Below are 12941 nucleotides of genomic sequence, written 5' to 3'. Positions count from 1 at the left end.
TGTCAGCTAAGGCTGCGTGTTTTCCAACACGGAGTTCACAGACCATGTTTCCTCTTCTATGGCAACTCCAAACGGCGTGTAGAGCGAATCCTCTGAGATTTGGCCACATTTCCGGAAAACTTCTTATGGGGATTTGAAGGGTGTTAATCCGTGGATTTGGTCGGCTGCGCGCGCGCACACTCTCACTGAGACAACAGTTTGCATTATTTGTTCCAGTTTCTCACCCTAACGGTGACGGATACAGGCAGTGGTCCGTGAGCCGTCGCCGAACGCTTGATCTTCAGTTGAGCTTCTGAGAGGACATCTAAGACTTTTCTTTACCTCCATCAAGCTGTTCGATCCACTTTTCCTGCTAATAGGCAGAGAGACGCCTGCTGTCATGCGGTGTCACAGCGGCGGGCTATGACTCTGTCTCTTCTCTCGCTCTGTGCCTGAGCCACTAACAGATCAATAAGAAAACACGGCTAGACACAGAAAGGTGGGAAGAGCTTTGAGATGATGTGTGAAATGTGGTCAAGGACAGGCGGAAAGCAGCGTGAAGAGTTTAACTGGTTTTTAGTTGTCATGCATTGATTCACGCCACCCTGAGCACTGGAAAATAGTCTAATATACACATTTATGATGGTATAACTCATTCTATTTGAATCTTTCATGCGGGCGGCCATGTTTTAATCACTTCATACTTTTTTTAATTCATTGAATAAAGTTCTGTAACTATCAAGTAAGGTTACACTTTATTTTAGTCCACTTTAGACAAATATAAGTAACTACTTGTCAACTAATTCTCATTCATTCACAACCGCATGTCTATTAACTCTCAGAGTAGACCGTTAGGTGGGTTTAGGTGAAACAGTAAGTTTCTAATTCTCTAATGGCTGATAATTGACATGTTATTGCAAAGATACTTAATGTTACTAAAATTTACAAAGAGGACTATCGAAATAAAGTGTTACCCAAGTAAGTAAATAAAAGTTTCCCATACACCTTTAGTAATACTTCAGCATAGGGACCAGTTTTCACTATTAACTAGTTGCTCATTAGCGTGCCTGTTATTAACATATTGGCTGTTTATTAAAGCACATATTCTGCATGCCCGTATTTAACCTGCTATCCAATACACCTAACTAGCTACCTTACTAACTATTAATAAACTGCAAATTAGGAGTTAGTTAATGAAAATGTTGTAATTAATAGTTTGTTAATAGAGAGAATTGATCCTAAAACAAAGTAGACCCACATTTTTCTTTCTATTAACTATTTATTACATGTGTGTGTGTGTGTGTGTGTGTGTGTGTGTGTGTGTGTGTGTGTGTGCATATGTGTGTATATATTTGAGAAATATGTTTATATATATATATATATATATATATATATATATATATATATATATATATATATATATATATAAAACAACAAAAATTTGATTCACATGATTCACTGCAATAAATTTTGACAGCACTAATTCTAACTGAAAATGGTAATTTGAATTTATAGTAATATTTCACAATATTATAGTTTTTAGTTGATCAAATAAAAGCCTTGATGAGTATAAAAGACTTTTAAAACTTTTAAAAACTTAAAAATCTGACCCCAAACTATTAAACGGTAGTGTAATTGTAAGGGGAAATTTGATCAATATATCAACAATTGTGGTAGTTTGTTACCAGCTTTGGCTTAAGAGCTCTTTAATATCTTGAAGTAGCGTGACTGGTGTCTTGTGTCTATTTCAGGTGGCCCTGCATGCGCAGCGGCGTAGCGACAGACATGGTGTTGGATCGCTGCCTCCAGGCGCGGGCGGATTTGTGATTAGCCCCTTGCTGCTACGGCTTCATTCAAAACACGCTCAAATTCAACTTTCCCAAGAGGTGAAAAACCACGTCTCCTCCGTCTCCCTGACTTTTTCGCTCGCCGCTTCTCTTTTCATTTGTTCGCTTAATTCCACAGTACACAACGACAGTGTAGATCTGCAATAATCCACGGTATTAAATGTTAAGCTCGGCATACTCTGAAATGAAACCAACAAGAACGAGTGATTTATTAGGACGATCGAAAATAGCCGACCGTGATAAGCGTTCATTATTGTGTCTATTCCTGTCTTCCTATTAACGCTCTCAGAATTGAATGTCCTGTATCAACAATCGCAGCTGAGCCTCGTTTAATCTTGGCAAGGACGTGTTAAAATGAGGTAAAATGGAGAGCGAGCAGTTCACGACTGGCTTTCAAACAGTCATCGGTTTTTTCCTCAATCGAAAGCTATCGCTTCCCAAATCTGGCGAAACTTTCATTTGATCTCAGGCAGGAATTTTGCCGCGGGGCGTGAGCGTCGGGGTGGCAGGAGCAGGGAGCGCAGGAAATTATTTTTCCGTGGTTATGTTCACGGTGTTGCCATGACAGTGATTTGTCATTCGTGGCATTCGACAGTAGGCCAAAAAGGGCGACCTGATGACAGACGGTTAATGTAGCAAACATTACCTACCACACACACGCAATCTCCACAGTTTTTCTTTATCATGCAAGCGTTACGTGAGACATCCGCCTGTGTTTACACACGACTTATTTCTGCAACCGAACCGCCGCATGCTTTTTTTGTTCGTAGAGAATGTTTTCAATGTCTCCTTGATCCGGATACACTGTCCTCTCCTTAAACTTGTTCTTTCTTTAACTCGTGTCATTTTTCATTCGCGCCTCAGTGTGTGTGCGTGAGTTCATTAAGTCTGCCCCCTTCGTCTCTCTTCACAGCGAGGTTTGTGGAGACTTTGAGCTATAAGGTAAGTGTTTCAGCCCTCGCTTTCACTCTTTTCATTAGCGCCTACACGTGTGGGACGTCACACTGCCTGCTTCTGAGTGCGAGACTCTTCTGGGAAAACTCCACAGGAGAGCCTCATAATATGCCTCATGTATGTGAAGAGCAGTGTTTAGTCATGTTCAGCTCATGACGGACAAGAGGTACTTGCTAGCCTGGTAATAGAACAGATCCTGATATACAAGCAGACTGCTCTTAGGACCCTTGCATAAAAAAAAAAAAACTAAATGCTAATGCTCTTTGCCAATTGTTATTTTAGTATTATTTCTATACTATTATAGTGTTTATTAATTGTTAAATATTTTTTTTGTTTTGTTTTCATTTTAGTTTCAGTAATTTTTGCTAAATACATTTTAATATTTCATTTTAAATAAGTCATTAAAGTTTAAGTATACATAAACAGCCAATATGCAATTTGCATACTAATAAGCAGCCAGTTTAAGAGACAATAGTTAGTAGAGTTTCCTAATCTGAAAAAATTATAATATCAACCAAAATTTAATGGAAAAAAACAGAAGCTCTTTGCTATAAGCAGTAGCTTTGTGAAAATGTTACAGTACAGGAACACGCCACAGATCCTGAGGAGCTGAAAACATCTGTCCATAAGCCAATGTTTTTCCTTCTCTTCACTGTTGATTTTCTCAAGCTCTGGCGAAGTAGGGTATTCCTGGGAATAGAGTGCCCGTGTGCTGCAGTTGCACATTGTATTTTTCCCAGTCTTATCTCCAGGCACCGATGGAACAGTGAGGCAGAAGTGTGAGTAATGGATGAGGTTAATCAGTCGTATCTCACAGTCACCCGTGTTCGCTTGACTCTCTTACGCTGCTGCGTTCACGGCCCCGGCAGAGATATCACCTACAATAGGGGCCTACGAGAAACAGGCAGTTGCCCGAGCGTAGATCTAGAGCAAACAGACGTTTAATTAGTGGTGTTTGTCAAAACAAACATTGCTTTTGCTATAACCAGGCTCAAGCGGGATGGCATCCTGGTTGAAAAAATGACCAAAAGCATCCCCAAACCCACCGTCCCCTTTGGATTATGAAATTTGAGAGTCTTTTAACAGTCCAAAGACATTCACTGATTGATGAATGCAGTTAGAATGCCCTTATAATTCCTGCAATAAAACAAACAAGAATTTTTTTTAAATAAATATCTATCTATCTATCTATCTATCTATATATATATATATATATATATATATATATATATATATATATATATATATATATATATATATGTATATATGATAGTGGTCAGTTGATGGTGGTCATTTGAATCAGTGATTCATAATCTGGCTATGACTATTGGAATTTGAACAAACTGAATTATGAATTAAGCTGTTTGGACTTGTTGAGGATACTGCAGGTGTAATATTACATAGCAAACCTGGCAACCGCCCATAACACCCTACCAACTTTAGCAATGGAAAATACCACTCAAAATGTGATCTACACGCAGTTTAGATACAAATACTTTTCTTTCTGGTTAGTTAAATTTGACTGGGTATTCATTGCGTTGTGATTTAAAGAGCACAGTGCACTTAAATGCATTGATAAGATGATTTCAATGCATTGAAATTCCCCACAGGAAAAAAAATCTATTTTAATTGTTAGGACTTAATTTGAGTTTGATTTGTTTAAAATGAAATTTAAAAAGATAGATTTTCTTCTTTATGCTTCTTCCCAAACTAGGATAATCAACAGAGTGTTTCTCATCGGCATGAATGCTAAAAATGCTCTAGAAACACTTTACTGAGCTAAAACCTGTTTTTGAGACGTTATACTGAGTTATACCATTGATCGCAGCTATTAGCCCAGAGGATTAAACTTGATAGGAGGAATCAATCTGCCAGGGCTGTTACGTTCCTTTCCATCAGCACTTGTTTCACTCAGTTAATGCAGAATAATGGTTGCTTGAAGCCATCGTTGGTCATCAAAAGCAGAGGAAGTCATTTTGCAGCAATTCCTTGCAACGTTCCTTGCAAAAAAAATGCAATTAAGAGTATATTGATTAATATAAAATGAACTAGGTGCCGCTTTCCTCTGTGTTTCCTTTTAATGGCTGGTTGTAAAGGGTTGATAAATGGTCTGTTCCTCACCACAACCCTAACGATCTGATGCATCGATGTTTTTCTGCAATTTACGCTAGCCGGGCAGCATGCGTGCTGTTTTTCAGATATCTTCGTGCGTGTACATTTAGATGCAAGTGTGTTTATTGATGTGTGCATGTGTTCGGTATGTAAACGTGTTATGGTTTCCACAGGAGCATATGATCCTGTGCAGGTTTGCAGACCAGACGGCTGTCAGTTTACCCCCAGAACGACGATTAATCGGTAAGATGCTTGTGTTTTTAACAGGTGGTCAGTGTTGTTGTGCCTGTTTTTTGTTTTTTTTAGGAGAGGAAATTCCTAATAGAGATCGTCCATCTGGCTAGATTTGTTTTAAGGCGAGGGTTAGGTTCAGGTTAAAGAGACTGATCAAAAGTTTGGCTGTGTGTGAGACTGTTATCATTTTATATATAAAAATAGTGGTTTACTAACAATGCGCAACTCACTAATGACTGCCGCAACCAAGAACAGTGCAAAAACTGGAGAAAATATGACCTAACTTTAATAAATAAATAAAAAATTACATAATGTCGTGTAGCCCCACCTTCTCAGATTAAAAATGTCTGGGTTGCCAGATTGAGGACATGCAATGGGAACAAACCGATGGGATGGTTTATCCGTGCTTTTATATGCCACTAGACATGGAGGTTTTAGACTGAAGCCTTTTTTAGGTTCAGTAGAATCTCAGTTTTGACCCAGTTTGTTTCCACCCTTCCATGATGCAGTACGCTGTGTTTCCCACTAACTGGCAACCCGGATGGGGAATCAACAAAACATACACTCCAACAATTTATTTAAAAATATATATTAATACAAATCAAAACAGCATATCAGTGATGCTAAAATAGCACTGCTCAGCATCGCTTTTGTTGCACCAAAGACGAGCATAATGGTTCAGTGACACAAAACACTAGTTGATAAATGGCAGCATGGTTAATTGTTTGCATTTCCCGCTGGACATATTAAAAACTTTGTAAATGTTTCTCTGGACCAAAGGCACTTGATAGGTTACCAGTAAGCCCTTACAAAGCATTTCTGTTTAGTATAACTGGTGAATCTCTAACGATGTAGTGAGTTCAGACCCATCTTCCCGCTCTGTGACCTCTCTCTCCACAAATTTTCTCAGCACACACATTCAGTCTCATCACACTCTCACATAAATCTGACGCCACTGTCATCTTTCCTTCCACTGGCCATCTTTTATAGCTGGCGAGATGACAGCCTCTCAGCCTCTTCACAAAACACATGCTAACCAGCGCCGATGCCTCTGCCGTGTCAAAGGCTTTCAAAGGCCCTGCTATATCTTTGAGTTCAGATGAGCTGTTAATTACAGATTGATAAGATGAAAAAGTTTGTTTTAAAGTCTTTAGTATGTTTTCAAAAAAGGGCCTGCTTAAATTAGACTGTTTTATCCCTGCGATAACGGAGCCTCTTTAAAGAAATGTCTGTTATTAAAGTCGCTTTGAAATTCCACTTTGGAAAAAGTTTCAGAATTCATTTATTAAATGCGCAAGAGCTTTCTTATCAATTAATTTTGGAAGAAAAAAATGTATTATGGTTTCTGTGTCAAGAAGCGGGAACTGTTTTAGACATTGATAATGATAAGTAATGTTTCCTGAGAATCAAATCAGCATATTTGAAGGATTTCTGGAAAAAAAAAAAAAAAAAACACCTACCAAAATGTTGCAAACTGATGCAACCCAATTTACATTATGTGCAAGGATACCAGAAATAGCTTGTTCATCCACCTTGAAAAATACAACTTTAAGGACAATTTAGACAACTTTTACAGCTCATTTAACACGCATTTGTACTAATTGCTTAATATAAGCTATTTATTAAAAATGTGAGCTACACATTAATGCTTTTGAACTTTTTATGTCTTGCCCTATAGACTCTCATTGTGTGTGTTTTTTTTTTTTTTTTTCGGATTCAAGGTTAAAAAGTCTTTGGTAAAACCACCACATTAATTTTAGTTTGAAGCCTGATAAAACGGTTAAAAACACATTTATGTTTCAGTAAAATCTTAAAGTAAAGTCTTTTTCTTGACCATAATTAACCTGAGTAATGTCTTTAGCAGAGATTTCCGGCCTGTGCTCATTAACTATAACGTTTCCTAATTAGTCTCATTTCCAAACCTTGTCTCCCTCAATCACCAGGGAAGCGCTGTATGGGACTGGTGGACTTGGACCGCAGTTGGGCCGCCGAGAATCATGGGTATTCAGTGAGGGTGATGACCATGGTCCCCGAGGGCTGCTCGCCTAAGAACAATATGCTGGTGGGGAAACCGATAAGATAACACTGACTCACGACAAATACCCGCGCCATGTCAGGACTATCAATACCTCCGTGTTTTCTTTCATGTTACCTTGAACATTTTATATTTGTAAGAAGAGATAGCTCACCCAAATATTACAATTTGTGCATCATTCCGACCTCATTTATAGTCACTGTTTTCAATACAGCAAAAGTGGATGTTGATTTAAACTAACACTAAAATGCTTCCTATGAGAAAAGTATAAAGCGCGCTTTGAACATGGTGCTTTTTGTACCATCTTTCCTTTAATGCAGAAGCTCTGAGATTTTTACATACGACAGAAGAAACTATGTAATGCCACCATTGAATCACATTGGTATTACGACAAGATTTTAATAATTGGGGGAACTATTCTTTTGATGTGCGCAGGCACACTTGATTCGTGCTTGGATGTAATTACGCAATTGGTATATTCGTTTTTTTTATTTCAGATTTTTTAAAGACTTGACTTCATGTAAACAATTAGAGTGCTTTTTTATTTCAGCAGCGTCTTTCACAAATCTGTACTTTCTTGCTGGAGTTGCGTGCCCAGGGATTGTTCGTGAAAGAAAACAAAACAAAAAGTATAGACGAAAAGCTGCACGCCTCTCAATAAATTAAACATGATTTCAAATGCCATTTGCAAATCAGACACATTGAATTGTGTAAAAACCACCTTGCACCCTCTCCTCCGCCGTTATCGTGTATTATGCACGAAACAAAAGAGTCTCAAAAGCCTGCTTTTCTAAAGTTATTACCAATGTAAAATTATTCATTGTAATTTGCTCATCTCCCTTGCAAGAAAGCAGAGACGTAGCTCTCGAGCTTTTGTCTCAGAGTGTTTGATTAAAAGTATTGAAAGTAAACACAAGGAGGTATTTATCACGATTCCCTTGTGTTTGGGGCGGGAGGAATGGAGGGGTTAATATTTATGAAATAGCACATGGATTAATCTGACCACGGTTATGAATATTCGATTAGGCCACGGCTTGCACAAATGTCAAAGCTTGGCATCGGTCTGCAGCGCACACTGATATATGAACTATTCCCTCAGCTTTACTTTGCTGTGTTTGGAGCCGTAGCGTCATCAAACACCGCTCCGGATTGCTCGCTACAGAAGAGCCGCGGACTGTCACGTTTGTGATATAAAGATGAGATCTGTTCCTCCGCCGTGAGGAGGTGCGCAACCTTTAAGCTTTGAGGAGCCCGGCTAGCAAAGCTCATCTGAATTCTGCTAGCGGAGCCAATCTCTCTGAGTGTGAAAGACCGGAGACAGGGGCACCTTCCAAAGAGCTGGAATCGTTTCAATGGGAAACGCTGCTTTCCTCGGGGATTGGCTCTGGGCCCTGACTAAACGTACATGGAAAAACAAACACATACAGTAAAGGATAGAATGAAGCTAGATATAACTGCATTATTGTAATGCTGACATGAAGATACCGGAAGGTTGTTTTTTTATAGAGTTGCTGAGCTTGTTGAGCTGATTTCCCTTGATTGGAACAGGCGAAGTATTACTGTATGTAAAACTACTTAATAGCCTTTTGCAGGATAAGCGCTTATAGAGTGATTTAATGTAATAAAGTAAACCAATCGCTTGTTGTATGAAAAAGGCATCTATTGGACACGATGCAAAGTAAACCTTTCTGAATTCAGACAACGTGGGTTTCGATATTTTTCCAATTTAATTGTAATTTGTAAGTATGGTCTTTCTCTGTATGCAAATTTGACTCTCAGTTATGAGCTCCCAGCAACCATTCTGCTTTATAAAAAGAAATACCGAACGCTGTAACCCAGAAATCACTACTTACTGCAGGAAGCTGGGTTACACAACAGACACATTGTCAAGGTAAAGCAGTTATGCTGCTGCTTTGCTTAAGAACTGCATCTGTGGGCGAAACGGTCCTTAAACTTTAGCACATAACTTTTTCCATACTATTTATGAAACACAAGTGAACTAAATGCATTAGTGCCTGTCCGTTTTTCAGCAGCTTTGGTTCCAAAAGTTTTTTTTTTTCACAGAGAGTTATTTTCAAAGCGCTGTAAGCCAGGAACCAAGCCGCATGAATCGCATAATTGTTTTTATTCAAAGCCAAAAAAAAAGGAAAAGGTGCAAGGCTGTGTACTTCAGGGTCAAAATGGATAGTTTACTCACTCACCCTCGTGTCGTTCCAGGAACGTACAGTACGTTGGTAGAGTTGACGATAGCCATTGACTTCCACAGTACAGTGAAAAAAAAAATACTATTTTAACGTCAAAATGTCTTCTGCGTTCAACATAAGAACAAAACTCACACAGGTTTAGAACAACATGAGGATTTTGTCAGGTTTTGCTCGCATTGCAACTCCCTGATTGGTGGAACTGTCTGCGCAGCATTATGGATAATGTAGTTTTCGCCGTGAATTTCGGCCTTCAAACGCGAAAATGCTCCGGAGAGCGGCAAAACAAAACGTGTACCATCAATTAGCAACCTCAGAACTTGGAAAATATTCAAATCAGTCTCCCTGCTGAACAAAATGGAGCGTTTCCTTCAGAAACCCAGCTGCTTCGGCCTAAATCGCACTGCTTCTTTATGCTTATTTCACGTGACCGACAGTACAACATATGGAAAGAGTCCTTTATAGCTCGAGTTGAAAAGGGGCCCCATGCGAATATCGTATAGACTTGGAGGTGGGCATTCGGCTTGGATCAGTAATCAACCACCTAGCAACTGCCCAAAACCCCTAGCAACCGCATAATAATGAGCCGAAAACCCACTCAACACCTTATCAACCGTATAACGGTGTCCTGGCAAGCTCCCACAACACCCAGTGAGATTCGCTTGCTGCAGAAGACGTAAAAATTTAATTTTTATATCCACAGCTCTTCACACGCTTTCTACAATGCTAATTAAACTCTGCTTGTGTAGCTAAGAACCCAAGAGGTAAAAAAGATGCATCAAGGGCACTGAAAGCGCTTCTCTGATGACAAGCACAGACTGTGCTATTGCCTCCTTTACAGTATCTCCCGTTTCCTCACTACCTCTCCGACAGGGAAGTCAGCTCCTTTTGGAAATATCAGAAGAGCAATGTGCAATTTCACCTATGGCAGGCCGCAAAATTCATGAGCAAATCAAGCCGCAATCCGCCTTAAATTCATCTGTGACAAAACCTAATCAGAAAGCGCGGCAGGCTCTCCAGTTCTGAAGAGGTTGAAAATGAGTTTTCTCCAGTGTCACCATTCATAGAGGCTGTGGACGGATCTCCATGAATTTATAGTGACCGTGTCTTTTCTTAACATATCTTGAAATGTCACTCTGTAGTTCATGTTCACTCGGACTGAAAATACACATGAAGCACATTTCTCTTTGACACCGATAACAAACTCTGCTGGGCATTACGGATCTAAAGCTCTGCTGTATAATAAAGCAGCGCTGTACGCCGGGTCGATGTAGCCGTAATGCTGAATAATTTCACACGCGTATTGAACAATTACACTAAATATTAGTAAATCAGAGGTTTAAAGGCAGCTTTATTAAACGCTTTTTGATCTTGCTCTTTGCTTCGTAAAAAAATAACGATTTTAAGAATTATTTATGTGCATTTGATTTGAAAAAATTACATTTTCCAATAATACCACACGAGTGGTTTTTCACATACTGAATGTTTGAACTTTAGCTTAAAAATAACAGCATGTTTCACTTTCTTTGGAAAGGAAGGATGTATGCTGCATTTTCCGTGCAGGAATCTTCTGTTCAGTTTAGACGGCTGCAAAAATATATTATTTGAAAGCGAGCTGATTTTACGGTACCGTACTCTAGCCCTGCTGAATGTAGCCCAAATCTGTCCCCCCTGCTCTCGTGTGAGAAAAATTGCATTGAATCTGACATTTTCACTTCCGATCTGGGTCACTTTTTATACGTGGAAATAAATAGGAAATTTATAAAATGTGACAATGTTCAGGTGTATTTTCTTTGTATTATTCTTGTTCTATCATGATAATAATAATAATGATGATAGTAATAAATGTTCATGATTTACAGCGAAGAAGAAAAGGACCAGTGCTGTTGTGGATCGCTTGTTCAACAGCTTGCATGAACAATTTTACAAAGTTATATTTAAGCAGAAAATGGGAATGGGAATGCAGCCAGGTTGCAGCCAGGTTGTGTACAGTTTCCAATATCTTCCTACTCCGCTGCAATATGAGCTGTTACCTTGCAATTTTTGTGCAATATAGTATCTTTGTTAAAAGTTTAGAGCTTGAATATGACGCTGGACCGCTTTTCGACCGGACCAGATATAGATGCTGTCCGGCGTACTTGCATGTCTAAGTCTTCACCCAATGAAAATGGAGTCGAAACGGAGGCTTATTTCATATGCCCTCTGACCAAAGATATGGGGAAACTGAAAATGAGACGTAACCCTGCACACGACTCTTTGAGACCTGAAACTCAAGTGATGAGTTAGGACCGTAAATCTTCATTGCTGCAGTTTTACGTGACAAACGCAGGTGCCCTCCTGTCTCCCGTCTGGAAAATGAATGAATAAATAAATCAACAAATAAAAATAAATATATAAAATACTGGTGATTTCTTAATAGCCACACTGGACAAGTGACTTAAAACCAAAAAAAAAGGGCCACTGAGGGTGTGGGTGCTTGTTATTACAACTAGTTGTAACAGTCAAACGTTTTTGAACGGTTAGATTTTTAATTGTTTTAAAAATATTTTTCAGTGTTTAAAAGTTGAGGAGAATTTTTTTTTCAAGATTCTTTGGTGAATAAAAATATCCAAAGATCAGCATTTATACACTATAACCATTCAGGAAAGAAATTATAGGAATGAATACTTTTATTTAGCAAAAATGCTTTCGATTTGTTTAAAAGTGAATCAAATAAATGCATAATTGGTGAGCAGAAGAGACTTCTTTAGGATTTTTAATTGTTTTTTTTTTACTGTACAATATATATATATATATATATATATATATATATATATATATATATATATATATATATATACACACACACACAGCTATATTACAACATTTCTATTAAAGGCCTATTCATATTGTTTTAATAAAATATAAATAGGTTAGATTAATGGTATGAGTAATGGGAAATATATTTAATAGAAAAAATTTAATGGAGGGCAAACTGCTTAATATTCTATGATGATGATTTCCTTCTGTCTTACTGGATCTTTAATGTTTGCTATGTTGAACTGCCTTTAGCTGTCTCTTTCTTCTACAAAGTGTGCCGACAACAGCAAATCGTTGTGCTGTATTAGATCTGATCGGGTGCACTCATTTGATTAGATTCATTATGATTAGTTGTTAGCACTTTTCGAACACCGAGGGAGTGTACTTATTTATTTAGATACACAAAAACAAACTTCCAAAAGTAATCCAGCGGATGAGCCGCTTCGCCGTCGTGGACTGCAGCGCATCTAGCTGTTCACCCCCGACCTTCCTGAACACAGTGTGATCACAGATAGATGCGACAAAACACGGAGCGGACTCCCGGAGCGGTGACTGAACGCTTTGAGCTCGGAGCAAGGTGAAAGAGCAAGGATCATAAGTAAAATGCTGTAAAATTAGTACTACAAGATATATATATATATATATATAATATAATATAATATATATATATATATATATATGTGTGTGTGTGTGTGTGTGTGTGTGTGTGTGTGTGTGTGTGTGTGTGTGTGTGTGTGTGTGCATAATGTATGGATGTATGTATATGTATACTTGTGTATG

The 12941-nt window shown here is 38.4% G+C and overlaps 1 long non-coding RNA gene across 1 annotated transcript; it reads left to right on the top strand.

Annotated features, from left to right (window-relative positions):
- The first annotated feature begins 2737 nt into the window (after positions 1 to 2737).
- On the top strand, positions 2738 to 7790 carry LOC122362739. Its single transcript, XR_006253177.1, has 3 exons — positions 2738 to 2768; positions 5066 to 5135; positions 7070 to 7790. It is a non-coding gene; the product is annotated as an uncharacterized LOC122362739 (long non-coding RNA).
- Positions 7791 to 12941: the final 5151 nt, after the last annotated feature.

This window comes from Puntigrus tetrazona, chromosome 1 (assembly GCF_018831695.1).
Source record: "Puntigrus tetrazona isolate hp1 chromosome 1, ASM1883169v1, whole genome shotgun sequence".
NCBI classification, from domain to species: Eukaryota; Metazoa; Chordata; class Actinopteri; order Cypriniformes; family Cyprinidae; genus Puntigrus; species Puntigrus tetrazona.
Note: the sequence above shows the minus strand (reverse complement) of the source record. Positions and strands in the feature narration are given on the sequence as shown.